The sequence below is a fragment of the Pelophylax lessonae genome (genome assembly GCF_965119305.1).
Source record: "Pelophylax lessonae genome assembly, chromosome: 7".
NCBI classification, from domain to species: domain Eukaryota; kingdom Metazoa; phylum Chordata; class Amphibia; order Anura; family Ranidae; genus Pelophylax; species Pelophylax lessonae.
In genome coordinates this window covers 156986797-157002033 of record NC_138774.1, presented here as the reverse complement: position 1 = coordinate 157002033, position 15237 = coordinate 156986797, and the positions used below count along the sequence as shown (strand labels likewise).

At 47.5% G+C, this 15237-nt stretch overlaps 1 protein-coding gene across 1 annotated transcript in view; it reads right to left on the bottom strand.

Moving 5' to 3' along the window:
- Window positions 1–15237, bottom strand: part of SMARCA1 (SNF2 related chromatin remodeling ATPase 1) — a 373846-nt gene that overhangs the window by 130748 nt on the left and 227861 nt on the right. The gene's annotated exons all lie outside the window — the stretch shown is intronic.

Below are 15237 nucleotides of genomic sequence, written 5' to 3'. Positions count from 1 at the left end.
ACACCCACCTAGGTACAACTGCTTTGCGAAGGCACATGATCTCACATCACAAACGCCTATGGGATCAACACATGAGTAAAAGCAGCACACAAACTGAAAGCCACCATCCTCCTCCTGGTCCAGCATCTTCAGCCACGTCAACCACTGCTGTCCTCCATGCCCCCTATCAACAACCCGCCCCTCCGCCTCTCACCTTCAGCAGTTCCTGCTCATCTGCCCACAGTCAGGTGTCTGTCAAGGAAATGTTTGAGCGTAAGAAGCCAATCTCACAGAGTCACCCCCTTGCCCGGCGTCTGACAGCTGGCTTGTCGGAACTCTTAGCCCGCCAGCTTTTACCATACAAGCTGGTGGAGTCTGAGGCCTTCAAAAAATTTGTCGCTATTGGGACACCGCAGTGGAAGGTACCCGGCCGAAATTATTTTTCACAAAAGGCAATCCCCAACCTGTACTCTATTGTGGAAAATGAAATCATGTCACGTCTGGCACACAGTGTTGGGGCAAGGGTCCATCTGACCACTGATAGCTGGTCTGCAAAGCACGGTCAGGGCAGGTATATCACTTACACTGCGCATTGGGTAAACCTGCTGGCGGCTGCCAAGCATGGAATGCGTGGCTCTGCTGCAGAGGAGTTGGTGACACCGCCACGACTTGCAGGCAGGCCTGCTGCCACCTCCTCTACTCCTCCTACTCCATCCTCTTTGCTAACCTCCTCGGCTGAGTCCTCTTCTGCTGTTGCGTCTTGCTCCACACCAACTGCACCCCCCCAGCTCCCCAGGGGCTATTCTACATGCCGGATACAACAGTGTCACGCTGTCTTGGGGTTGACTTGCCTGAAAGCAGAGAGTCACACTGGACCAGCACTACTGTCCGCCCTGAACGCACAGGTGGATCAGTGGCTGACCCCGCACCAACTGGAGATCGGCAAAGTGGTGTGTGACAACGGAAGCAATTTGTTGGCGGCATTGAATTTGGGCAAGTTGACACATGTGCCGTGCATGGCACATGTGTTGAATCTGATTGTACAACGCTTTGTACCCAGGCTTACAGGACGTCCTCAAGCAGGCCAGGAAGGTGTGTGGCCATTTCAGGCGTTCCTACACGGCCATGGCGCACTTTGCAGATATTCAGCGGCGAAACAACATGCCAGTGAGGCGCTTGATTTGCGACAGCCCGACACGTTAGAATTCAACACTGCTAATGTTCGACCGCCTGCTCCAACAAGAAAAAGCGGTCAACGAGTATTTGTATGACCGGGGTGCTAGGACAGCCTCTGCGGAGCTGGGTATTTTTTTGCCACGTTACTGGACGCTCATGCGCAATGCCTGTAGGCTCATGCGTCCTTTTGAGGAGGTGACAAACCTAGTCAGTCGCACCGAAGGCACCATCAGCGACATCATTCCATATGTTTTCTTCCTGGAGCGTGCCCTGCGAAGAGTGCTGGATCAGGCCGTAGATGAGCGTGAAGAGGAAGAGGAAGAGTTGTGGTCACCATCACCACCAGAAACAGCCTTACCATCGCTTGCTGGACCTGCGGCAACACTGGAAGAGGAGTCTGAGGAAGAGGAGTCAGAGGAGGAATGTGGCTTTGAGGAGGAGGAACACCAACCACAGCAGGCATCCCAGGGTGCTCGTTGTCACCTATCTGGTACCCATGGTGTTGTATGTGGCTGGGGGGAAGAACACACCTTCAATGACATCAGTGAGGACGAGGAATTGGACATGAGTAGCTCGGCATCCAACCTTGTGCAAATGGGGTCTTTCATGCTGTCATGCCTGTTGAGGGACCCTCGTATAAAAAGGCTGAAGGTGAACGACCTGTACTGGGTGGCCACGCTACTAGACCCCCGGTATAAGCAGAAAGTCTCTGATATGTTACCTAATTACCGGCAGGCGCAAAGGATGCAGCAGCTACAAAATAAGTTGAAAAGTATGCTTTACACAGCATATAAGGGTGATGTCACAGCACAACGGGAATCCAAGAGGGGAAGAGGTGAAAGTAATCCTCCTCCTACCACCACAACCACGCCGGCAAGGACAGGACGCTTTACAGACGTCTTGTTGATGGAGGACATGCGGAGCTTTTTTAGTCCTACGCATCGCCACAGCCCTTCGGGGTCCACCCTCAGAGAACGACTCGACCGACAGGTAGCAGACTACCTTGCCTTAACTGCAGATATCGGCACTCTGAGGAGCGATGAACCCCTTGACTACTGGGTGTTCAGGCTTGACCTGTGGCCTGAGCTATCCCAATTTGCCATTGAACTTCTGGCCTGCCCCGCTTCAAGTGTGCTGTCAGAAAGGACCTTCAGCGCAGCAGGAGGTATTGTCACTGAGAAGAGAAGTCGCCTAGGTCAAAAAAGTCTTGATTACCTCACGTTTATTAAGATGAATGAGGCATGGATCCCGAAGGGACTGACAGTGGGGGATGCATTTGACTAAAAAAGGCCTGGTGATGACTGAGATGCCTTGGGCTAAAAATGGTCCACACGCTGCTGTATTTAATCATTCTCTGCATGCCGGATGACTTACGTGACATCTCCGCCACCAACTACGGTTCAAGCCGCAATGTTTTAGTGCACTTTCTGCCTTGAAAACCTCAATTTTTCAGGCCGCTGCTAAAGCAGCGGCTGCAACAATACCTACTTTTTCATGCATGTGTACATGCCTAATTTTTCTGGCCTCTGGTGCTACACTGTGACTGCAAAAAAACAAAAAACAAAAAAAAAGGCACATACATGTGTCAATTCCCCTTTGTGATCATTACCTTGTCGTGGTGAAGGGGCTTGCGTATCACAATGAAGCGATAACCTCTAGGAGTGTGTTGGCACACCCCAGATGATAAGGCCGTTGCTTCATTGTGAACAGACCAAAAGCGATCCGCGGGATAATTTTTCATAGAAAAAACATTCATTTTCTTTCATTCTTTCTACGGAGCTGGGTATTTTTTGGCCGCGTTACTGAATGCTCATGAACAATGGCTGTAGGCTCATGCGTCCTTTTGCGGAGGTGACAAACCTGGTGGTCAGTCGAACCCAAGGCAACATCATCGACCTCATCCCATATGCGTTTTTTCTGGAGCGTGCCCTGCGAAGAGTACTGGATCAGGCTGTAGATGAGCATGAAGAGGAAGAGTTGTGGTCCCCATCACCACCAGAAGCAGCCTTGTCGTTGTCAATTGCTGGACCTGTGGCAACGCAGAGAGAGGAGTCTGAAGAAGAGAAGTCAGAGGAGGAAGGTGGCTTTGAGGAGGAGGAATACCAGCCACAGCAGGCGTCCCAGGGGGCTTGTTGTCACCTTTCGGGGACCCTTGATGTTGTACGTGGCTGGGTGGAGGAAGAGACCTTCAATGATGTCAGTGAGGACAAGGAACGGGACATGGCTAGCTTGGTATCCAACCTTGTGCAAATGGGGAGTTTGCGGTTGTGCAAATGGACTGACTGACTGTTAAACGGGGAGTTTGGTCTGTCACTGTGAAGCGGGCGTAACCCTTGCACTACTTGACCCATACAACATCATACCTGATCGTATTCACACACTGGATGTTTTAAAGCACGTTATTCCAAACAATTTAGGAATGTTAGGTGATTTCTGCCCTTTATGGATCAAAACCCGACTTTGCGTCAACTACGTAATTTTCCATGGGAGTTTTGCCATGGATCCCCCTCCGGCATGCCACAGTCCAGGTGTTAGTCCCCTTGAAACAACTTTTCCTTCACTATTGTGGCCAGAAAGAGTCCCTGTGTGTTTTAAAATTCGCCTGCCTATTGAAGTCTATGGCGGTTCCCCGGTTCGCGAACATTTGCCGATGTTCACGAACGGCGAAACTTAGGTTCGTGACATCACTACTGCCAACTGGTGAGCCCATTCTGGCCCCCCAAAAAAAGGATGTGGAAGAGATTGATGCGATCATAATGATGTCCTCACAAGCATCTTCATTCACCTTATCTGTTTTTTATTAATTATTGCAAGTTGCGTGACATTAAATGGAAATCATCTGTCCATCTTAATGTATTAGGTGGGTGCTTTTTAAAACACATGCTTAAAGTGATAGACAATTTTTTTATTTTTTTTAAAAAATAACAAACCATGTTATACTTACCTGCTATGTGCAGCGGTTTCATACAGAGCAACGCTGATCCTCCTCTTCTCGTGTCCCCTGCACTCCTGGCCCCTCTCTCTTGCCAAGTGCTGTTTGCCCAAGCAGGCCTTATCCTGAGCTGCTGCTCTGCATGTCCATTTACACACAAATCCGTAGATCTGCCCAAAACCAATCTCTCTCCTCATTGGCTCACTGGCTTCTCCCACTGCGGTCTCAGCAAATGAGGAAGAAGAGTCCTCGGAGATCTGAGGCTCTCATGCACATCGTTGGATCATGATGGGGTTCAGGTAAGTATTAGGGGGGCTGCTGCACAGAGAACATTTTTTACCTTCATGCATGGCATGAAGGTAAAAATTGGATTTTTTACTTACCGTAAAATCTATTTCTCTGATGTTCATTGATGGGCACAGCTTCTGATTCTTCTTACCATTGGGTTATACTGCCCCCTACAGGAGTAGGACACTAAGCAGGTAAAAACTTGACTATGCCTATGGGCAGTCCCAGGGGGTATACATCCACTCTCAGCTATAGGCACTCAGTTTTGTTAGAAGAATGTCAGAAGAAAGCCAACTCCACAGAGGGGTGGGTGCTGTGTCCGTCAATGAACATCAGAGAAATTAATTTTACGGTAAGCCAAAAATCATATTTTCTCTTTTGTTCATTGACAGACACAGCTCCTGATTCTTCTTAACCATTGGGACATCCCAAAGCAGTGTTAAACATGAGGGGTGGGAAAAAAGCTGAAAATTCCCAAGGCTACAAATAGCCAATCCGGTAACATGGAGCTCAATCATAAACAACTGGAACTCACCTGAAAATATAAAAAACAATAAACCCTCAAAGAGGACCAGGTCCTCTAAGCAGCAACCAGCAAAACCTTGCAGCCAAAAGAAGCATCCGTAGATGCTACACATCCATTTTATAAAATTTTGGAAAAGTGTGCACCAACGACCACGTGGCTGCCTTGCAAACCTGTGTCACTGATGCTTTATGATGGAAGCACAGGAGATACAAAAATGAGAGTGCACCTTGACAGGGAACAGAGGAACCTGACCCCTGATGCAACAGGCCTGAACCACCTTCTGTCTGATCCATCTGGAAATGGTCGCAGAAGAAGCGGACAACCCTTTATGAGGTCCGTCCGTGAGCACAAATAGACAGTCTGATTTCCTAAAGACTTCATAGCTGCCAGGTACACCCTAATTGACCACATCCAAGGCATGCAAGGACATTTCCTTTGGATGTTTTGCCTGGGACATAGGGAAGGCAACACAATGTCTTGAGTCAAATGACAGACAGAGACCATCTTAGAAAGGAATGACGTACAAAACGAAGCACAACCTTATCCGTGTGAATCACCAATAAAGTGAATGACAGGATAACACCACCAGTTCTGACACCCTGCACGCAGAGGTGATAGCCACCAAAAAAGGCCACCTTCTGGGGCAGCGCAAGCAGGGAAACCTGCCAAATATTTTCAAAGGGAAGCTTCCGTAGAGCTGAAAGCACCACGTTAAGATCCAAGGGCAGCAACGGAGCCCGCATTGAAGGAACCAAATGTCGGACACCTTGAATAAAGGTATGTACCAGGAAGTGTGAGGCCAACGTTTGTTGAAAAAAGACCACCAAAGCCAATACCTGGCCCTAAATGGTACTCAAGGCCAATTGCTTTTCAACCCCCCCGTTGAAGGAAGGTTAGGATCTGATCAACCGTGAAGGAGCAAGGATGAACTTCAAGAGACACACCACGCAATGTACGTCTTCCACGTACGATAGTAGAAGTATATTTCCTTCCTAGAAGTAGATCACCTAGCTTTCAACAGAGTAGGAATCACCGACTCAGACAAACCTCCATCCTTCAGCACCTGGCGTTCAACAGACAAGCCGTCAAATCCACCAACTCTAAGGCTCCATGTACGCGGGACGTTAGAAAAAACGTGCTGCAAAAGCTAGTTCTGACGCCGGGAAAAAGCAGCTGTTAAACGTGCTTTCAGTAGCTTTTTCCATTTGCGTTATTGCACGTTTGGCCACGTTGCTTTTAGCAGCGTTTTTTCTGCCTCCATTCAAAATCAATGGTTACCTATGGGAGCCTATTGATTTGAATGGAAGTCGCACCGCAAGTCGGATCAGGATGATCCAACTTGCTGCGCGACTTGCGCTGTGAGAATCTTGAGGGGGAACTCCACGCCAAAAATGGGAAAAAAACTGCGTGGGGGTCCCCCCCAGGTTCCAAACCAGGCCATTCGGGTCTGGTATGGAATTTGAGGGTAGCCCCACGCCGAAAAAAAAAATCCATACCAGACCCTTATCCGAGCAAAGCACCTTGCCCCCATGTTGATGAGGACAAGGGCCTCATCCCCACAACCCTGGCCGGTGGTTGTGGGGGTCTGCGGGCAGGGGGCTCATCGGAATCTGGAAGCCCCCCCCTTTAACAAGGGGGCCCCCAGATCCCGGACCCCCTCCCTATGTGAATGGGTATGGGGTACACTGTACCCCTACCCATTCACCCCATAAAAGGCAGTGTATGGAAATAACGACAGGAGACGTTTTGGAAAGTTTATTAAAAATCTTCATCTGTTCTTCTCTGCTCTGGTCTTCTCTCTCTCCTGGTCTTCTGCTCCTTTGCTATCTGCTCTTCTGCTCTTTTGCTGTCCGCTCTTCTGCTCTTTTGCCCTCGGCTCTTCTCTTCTTCTTCCTCTGGCCCTTCTCCGACGATGTCTCCGGTGATTATGCCGGTCTCCGGTCTCTGCAGCTTGTTATATAGCCATTGTGGGCGTGGCCCCCGATGATGTCATCGGGAGGCCCCACCCCCTCATGCCGCAGATGACGTCATCTGTGACATGAGGGGGCGGGGCCTCCCGATGACGTCATTGGGGGCCACGCCCACAATGGCTATATAGGGGGCGCTCGCTCGTCCCCTCCCCCTTCCTGCCCTACCGGGCTGCATGCTCAGATAAGGGTCTGGTATGGATTTTGGGGGGACCCCACGCCGTTTTTTCAGCGTGGGGCTACCCTCAAATTCCATACCAGACCCGAAGGGCCTGGTTTGGAACCTGGGGGGGACCCCCACGCAGTTTTTTCCCATTTTTGGCGTGGAGTTCCCCCTCAAGATTCTCACAGCGCAAGTCGGTGCGACTTCCATTCAAATCAATAGGCTCCCATAGGGAACCATTGATTTTGAATGGAAGAAAAAAAAATTATAACGTGGCTGAACGTACATTCATCATGTTTGGTCACGTTCGGCCGCGTTTCTGCATTTGAGATGCCGGGAAACACACGTTCGAACGCAAATAATTGCGTTCCAAAAAACGTCCCTGAACTCAACTGCCTGCAAATGACTGTAAACGACCCTGTGTACATGGACAGATAAGATAAAATGTAGATGGGTTCAGGGGCTTCTGAAAAAAATGCCCAACTGCTCCTAAACGGCCATTTACAACGTCCCGTGTACATGGAGCCTTAAGCAGGATGGAAGATCGGTCCTTGGGACAGCAAGGAGCATCGGCGACCAGCTGTACCCGATCGGCATACCAAGCGAGGTCAGTCTGGATGGAATCTCTTCTGCTTTGATCCTGCACAGGAGTCGTGGCAGAAATTTGAGAGGGCTGGAACGAATCGGTCAGCCCACCTTAGAATGCCGGCTACTTACTGAGTCGCCAGGACACTACTTGTGCCCCACTTGTGCCGGCCATGGCATTGTCCAAATGAATTCGTACCAGACACCCCTGAAGACTAAATTTCCAATGAGCCAGACAAAGGCTGATCGCTCGGATTTCCAGAACATTAATCATCAGTCTGGACTCTGCCGGAGTCCAGACCCCCTGAGCACATCTGTGCTGAGGTCGCCTCCCCACACGGACAGGCTGGCATCCGTGGTGACAACCGTCCAGTACAGGGGGAGAAAGGATTTTCCCTGTGGAAGTGCCAGAGAACAAAGCCACCTCTAGAGACCGTGAATCCTTGTCCCATTACACCAGAATCTCTTTAGCAGACAACTTGTGTGGAACTGTGCAAAAAAACCACCACAAGGGTGGACACCATCGAGCCCAGCACCCGCATGCAAGCCCCGGAGGGATGACCCTCTGCTGAACAACAGAAGCTGAATTACCTCCTGCAATGTCTGGAGTTTTTCCAGAGGAAGAAACATGCTGGCTGAGGCAGAGTCTAGAGTCAAACTGTAACGCTCCTGCGTTTTTGTTATAGGCTGGATTTACAGCTGCAAAATCTCCACTCAGTAGTCATGTAGAGATGTGTTGAATACCAGATCCAACTCTCCAGGACTCATCACCGTGGGCCTGTCAGCTTCAACATACAGATATATACACACTCAATGAGATGTTCCTGGAGTGATAGGATGTATATGATAGTATGAAGGTGATGTGCTGAAGGGACAGGTGTGAACAGTGACAAGGATGGTAAGCACTTGATAGGTTTGTACAGGAGAGTTCAAGATGGTATTTAGGAATGCAGATAGGTTAGTATCGAGTATGCTAACAGGTGGTGAGGACAGCAGATGACAAATACAGGATAGACTAACCCAGTGCAAGGATAGATAGTAGTAGACAGGAGAGCTAGCAATCTATGCAGCAGTGCAGATGATAGATGGTAGTAGACAGGAGAGCTAGCAATCTATGCAGCAGTGCAGATGATAGATGGTAGTAGTCTCAAGAGCTAGCAATCTATGTAACAGTGCAGATGATAGGATAGTATGGATAGGTAGTAACAGCCCTTAATGCAATAGTAGTAGTGTAAGTTATGGAGGTTTCCCCTGCGGGGTACTTATCACTATAGTATAGTAGTAGAAGGGTCCGGTGATGAGGAAGTGATCCAGTAGCGAGATACAGGGATCAGTAGCGAGGTTCGGGTCTGAGGAAGTGATCCTGGTAGCGAGATACAGGGATCTGTAGCGAGGTTCCACAGCGAGACACGCTTGTAAGCATAGATGCAAGGCAGGTTGAACGAACATGTGAGTGAGAACGCCGGCGGTTGAAATAGCCGCTCTGACAGCATCGGTCTTAAAGGTGTATGCGCACCTACCAGAAGAGAATGGTGGGACGCATACACGGAATGGAAAGTGGAATAAAGGTACCAGAGGTACCAGAACATTACAGTACCCCCCCTTAAGGCCAGCTCCGGAAGGCCTCTAGAACTGGTTTTTCCGGGTATTTCGAGTGAAAATTGCGAATCAGTCTAGGGGCATGTATATCAGAGGTATCCAGCCAGGTGTCGTCTTGGGGCCCATAGTTCTTCCATCGTACTAGATATTGGAGTCTTCTTCTGTGGATACGAGAATCCAGAATCTCCTTTATCTCATATTCTTCTCCGCCTTCAACTTGTACAGGAGGTGGAGGTGGGATGGTAGGCCTTATTCCTTGGTTAGGAACATGTGGCTTCAATAGCGACACATGGAAGATGGGATGGATCTTGAGATCTGCCGGTAAGGTGAGCTGTACTGCAGCTTTTCCAATTAGTTTCCTGATTGGGAAGGGTCCCAAGAATAAAGGCCCAAGCTTTTTGCTAGGGATCTTTAATCTTAAATTTTTTGTTGATAGCCAAACGAGGTCCCCAATAACATACTGAGGAGAAGGTCTTCTACGAAGGTCGTAGTACCTTTTTTGTTGACTATGAGCGTGTGATATGGTAGTATTGAGTAAACCCAAAGAGTCTTTTATTTGGGTAAGGTAATCCGAGACTACTGGGTTACTCGATGGCAGGATGCGTGGTGGAAGAAGAGTGGGATGAAACCCATAGTTCAAGTAGAACGGACTTTGCTTCGTAGTACCGTGGGTTGCGTTGTTGTAAGCAAATTCCGCTAGAGGAAGGAGATCCACCCAATCATCCTGCAGGTATGATGTGTAGCAGCGTGGATATTGCTCAATGCACTGGTTGACTCTTTCAGTCTGTCCGTTGGTCTGAGGATGGTAGGGAGAAGTGAGCTTTCGCTCAATGCGTAAAATTTGACAAAGTGCTTGCCAAAATTTAGAGATAAATTGTGAACCAGGGTCGGACAAAAGAGTCTTTGGAATTCCATGCAACTTGAACACATGTTTCATCAGTAGTTCCGCTGTTTGTTTGGATGAAGGTAGTCTACGGATAACGATGAAATGTGCCATCTTTGTCAAGTGGTCCACTGACACTAGGATGGTATTAAATCCTTTGGAAGGTGGTAGTTCTACTATGAAATCTAAGGACACAACTTCCCATGGAACCTGGGGTATTGGTAGACTACAAAGTAGTCCAGATGGTTTTGTAGTGTCAATTTTGGACCTTGCACAGATGTCACATGAAGAAACAAATTTTTGTACAGACGTCTTCATATCAGGCCACCAAAACTGCCTGGTGAGCAAATTAAAGGTTTTCGTCATACCCATATGTCCTGCCATGGGTACATCATGCGATAACTCCAAGATCTTGGTGCGCATAGTAGGGGGTATGTAAAGTTTGTCATTGTAATAGAGGAAGCCTTCTGCATCAGTACTTAGTTGTGGTGGAGGTGAATCCATTCCTATACTGTGCAAAATCTCTTCCTTCAAGGATCGGACAACACCAATAATGCGTTCATAGGGTATTATGGGAATGGAAGGGATTTCGGCGCAGTTATCTTCGGTTAGTCGTGATAGCGCATCCGCTTTTTTATTTTTGTCTGCAGGCGTATAGGTCACTAAGAAATTAAATCTTAAAAAGAATAATGACCATCGTACCTGCCGGTGGGAAAGAGTCTTGTTAGTCTGGAGGTATTGAAGGTTTTTATGATCTGTATATATGAGTATTGGTAACTGGGTACCTTCGAGCAGATGTCGCCAATTCTCCAGTGCCAATTTTATGGCAAGCAACTCCTTTTCACCCACTGGGTAATTCACCTCTGGGCTGCTTAGTGATTTTGAAAAGAAAGCAACTGGGTGAAGTGATGAAGTGTTTGTTGGTCGTTGGGAGAGAACTGCTCCTACTGCCATATTTGACGCATCTACCTCTAGAATATATTGGAGGGATGGGTCTGGATGGCGTAGTATGGGAGCAGAAGTGAAGCTTGATTTTAACAAGCAGAAAGCTTGATTTGTTTCTTCTGACCATTTGAATGTTTTTTTTATACTTGTCAGTTGTGTGAGAGGTCTCACAATGGCGGAAAAGTTCTTGATGAACTTCCTATAGAAGTTTGAGAATCCTAGGAATCGCTGTAGGGCCTTACGAGTTGTTGGTATAGGCCAGTCTAGAATACAGGATATCTTACTCATATCCATCTTAATTCCAGTTTTGGATATGAAGTATCCTAGAAATAATATTTCTTCTTTATGAAATAGGCATTTTTTTAATTTCACGTATAGACTGTGTGAGAGCAGTCTGGACAACACAAGTCTTACATGTTTTATGTGTTCAGGCATAGATCGAAAATAGATAAGTATATCGTCTAGGTATACTACAACACAGACATCAAGTAAGTCTCTAAAGATGTCGTTTATGAATCTTTGGAAAGCTGCGGGAGCATTACATAGCCCGAATGGCATCACAAGGTATTCTAATAGTCCGTATCTGGTTCTGAATGCTGTTTTCCACTCATCCCCGTCACGGATTCGGATTAGGTTGTATGCCCCTTTCAGGTCTAATTTGGTGAAATAAGTAGCCCCACGCACTTGTTCAATAAGTTCAGGGATAAGCGGCAAAGGATAGCGATCCTTTATCGTAATCGTGTTTAATTGCCTATAATCGATAATAGGCCTGAGACTGGAATCCTTATTGCGGACAAAGAAAAGTCCTGCAGCAGTGGAAGAAGTAGAGGGTCTAATGAACCCTTTTGTCAAATTCTCATCCAAGTATTCCTTGAGGTGAGAAAGTTCATCCTGTGAAAGGGGATAAAAATGACCGAAAGGCAATTTGCTGTTAGGGAGTAGATCGATAGTGCAATCGTAATCCCTATGGGGAGGCAACACTTGAGCATTTTTCTCAAGGAACACTTCGGACAGATCCTGATAGCATAGTGGTGCAATTTCATCTGACACCACAGACAGAATCTTCCCATAAGATGGGAGGTTACACGTATTCTCACAATAGTGAGAAGGGAAAACCAAAGTCCGTTTTTTCCAATCTATGATTGGTTGGTGTGTGTGTATCCAGGGAAGTCCCAAAATAATAGGAAAATGGGGTGAGGATAGTATATCAAAAGTGATGGTCTCCACATGTGACTCGTTGGTAGTGGCAAGGAGTGCCTGTGTCTGGTTGGTGATTGGACCAGAAGACAGTGGAATACCATTAATGAAACTAACAGAAACAGGCTTAGATTTTGAAATAATAGGTATTTTATTTACGGTAACAAAGCGTGTATCAATATAGTTTCCACAAGATCCAGTGTCGACCATAGCCTTGGTGGTGATCCTAGTTTGGTCCCACTGTAATATTAAATGAACAAAAAGATAGGGGTTAGAAAAGGAAGTCGTTAATCCTCCCAGCAAGACATGTGAACACTCACCCTCTTTTTTGTGAACAAGGGGACAGGTGCTTATCAAATGATCCGGGGATGCGCAATACATGCAGAGATTTCTGGATGTTCTTCTAGTTCGTTCAGTAGTCGTTAAAGGTGGGCGTATGGTTCCTACATCCATGGGAGTAGGGTCAACGGCCGAAATCCGAGAAGGACTAGACAATGGCATTCCCATCTTTTCAGCCCTTCTTTCTCGCAGTCGTCTGTCGATGTTGATACTAAGTTGTATCAAGGCCTCCAAGGTGCCAGGTAAATCCGCTCGGGCGAGCTCGTCTTTAACAGCTTTCGATAACCCGAGTCTGAATTGAGTTCGCAAAGATGTGTCATTCCACCCTGAATCAAGGGTCCATCTTTTGAACTCAGATACAAAGTCTTCTACAGGTCTCCTTCCTTGTTTCAAGGCCCTCAACTGCATATCAGCAGTACTCTGCCTATTGGGGTCATCGTATAAGCTGGTGAGTTCCGCTAGGAATAAAGAATAGGTGTTGAGAATCTAATCATTATTCTCAAAGAGAGAGTCTGCCCAGGCCCGTGGATCACCCATCAAGTATGAAATAACGGTACAGACTTTTATTTGATCAGTGGGGTATGTACGAGGCTTTAACAAAAAAAGCAATTGACATGCGTTTTTGAATTCCCAAACTTTTTTCCGGTCGCCTGTAAACACTAGAGGGGGGTTTATTTTAGGTTCAGGAGGCTGAACAGCAGTAAGCAGTGAGAGCTGGGTTACCTGCTGTGTTAAAGTCTGATTCTTTTCTTGTACGTCAGTCAGAGCAAGTATTAACGCTTTTACTTGTTGTGTTAATTGTGTCACTTGAGTGGGTAATTCTGCTGAATCCATTTTTAAGGTTCGTTCAATCTGTAATGCTCCTGCGTTTTTGTTATAGGCTGGATTTACAGCTGCAAAATCTCCACTCAGTAGTCATGTAGAGATGTGTTGAATACCAGATCCAACTCTCCAGGACTCATCACCGTGGGCCTGTCAGCTTCAACATACAGATATATACACACTCAATGAGATGTTCCTGGAGTGATAGGATGTATATGATAGTATGAAGGTGATGTGCTGAAGGGACAGGTGTGAACAGTGACAAGGATGGTAAGCACTTGATAGGTTTGTACAGGAGAGTTCAAGATGGTATTTAGGAATGCAGATAGGTTAGTATCGAGTATGCTAACAGGTGGTGAGGACAGCAGATGACAAATACAGGATAGACTAACCCAGTGCAAGGATAGATAGTAGTAGACAGGAGAGCTAGCAATCTATGCAGCAGTGCAGATGATAGATGGTAGTAGACAGGAGAGCTAGCAATCTATGCAGCAGTGCAGATGATAGATGGTAGTAGTCTCAAGAGCTAGCAATCTATGTAACAGTGCAGATGATAGGATAGTATGGATAGGTAGTAACAGTCCTTAATGCAATAGTAGTAGTGTAAGTTATGGAGGTTTCCCCTGCGGGGTACTTATCACTATAGTATAGTAGCAGAAGGGTCCGGTGATGAGGAAGTGATCCAGTAGCGAGATACAGGGATCAGTAGCGAGGTTCGGGTCTGAGGAAGTGATCCTGGTAGCGAGATACAGGGATCTGTAGCGAGGTTCCACAGCGAGACACGCTTGTAAGCATAGATGCAAGGCAGGTTGAATGAACATGTGAGTGAGAACGCCGGCGGTTGAAATAGCCGCTCTGCGGCGATCAGTGATGACAGCATCGGTCTTAAAGGTGTATGCGCACCTACCAGAAGAGAATGGTGGGACGCATACACGGAATGGAAAGTGGAATAAGGGTACCAGAGGTACCAGAACATTACACAAACCCAGCTAGTCCAGTTTTGCTGGACAGAACCAAAGTTGACTTCTGAAGGTTCACAATCCCTCCGAACTCCTCAGAGTTTGCAGAGCATGTCCATCAGAGCAGTCAGAGACTCCACTCGCAGAAGAAGATCGTCCAGGTACTCCAGTACTGTGATCTCCCGCTGACTCAAACAATGCCGGCACCGGACTCAACACTTTTGTGAAAACCCGAGGAGCAGAGGCGAGACCAAAGGTCCACGCCACAAACCGATAAGGCTCCTCCCCCACGGCAAAACGAAGGAAGCGCTGGGGACCGTCACATATTAGAATGTGCAGGTAGGCGTCCTTGATGTCGATAGAAGCGAAACGAAATCCCCCTGACATAGGGACATCACTACCATGCGAATGGACTCCATGTGGAAATTCTGTACTCGCACAAGCAGTTTGGGGCCTTGAGGTCCAGAATTGGACGTACCTTGCCTTCCTTCCTGGGAACTGCAAAGAGGTTTGAGTAAAAACCCCTAAAAACGTTCCAAAATCGGAACTGGAACAAACACCCCTTGAAGGAACAAGTCTTGCACTACCCCAAAGAGACCCATGAGTGATCTGGGGACAAGTGCAGGTTGGAAGGGAAGAAGCTTTCTGAGGGTTAGACCAAACTCGATCTCGTAGCCTGACCCGAAAAACTTTTTGGACCCACGTGTTCTTTACCAGGGAGGTCCATGGATCCGGAAACCAGCGAAGACGTCCACCCACCCCAGATACTGGGTGAAGGCGCCCCTTCATGCAGAGGCAGCTTTGTCCACAGGTCTGAAGGAGCCCGCTCGAGGCTTGCCAGATCAGGTCCTCTTGGATTCTCCAGTGGAAGCCCTGA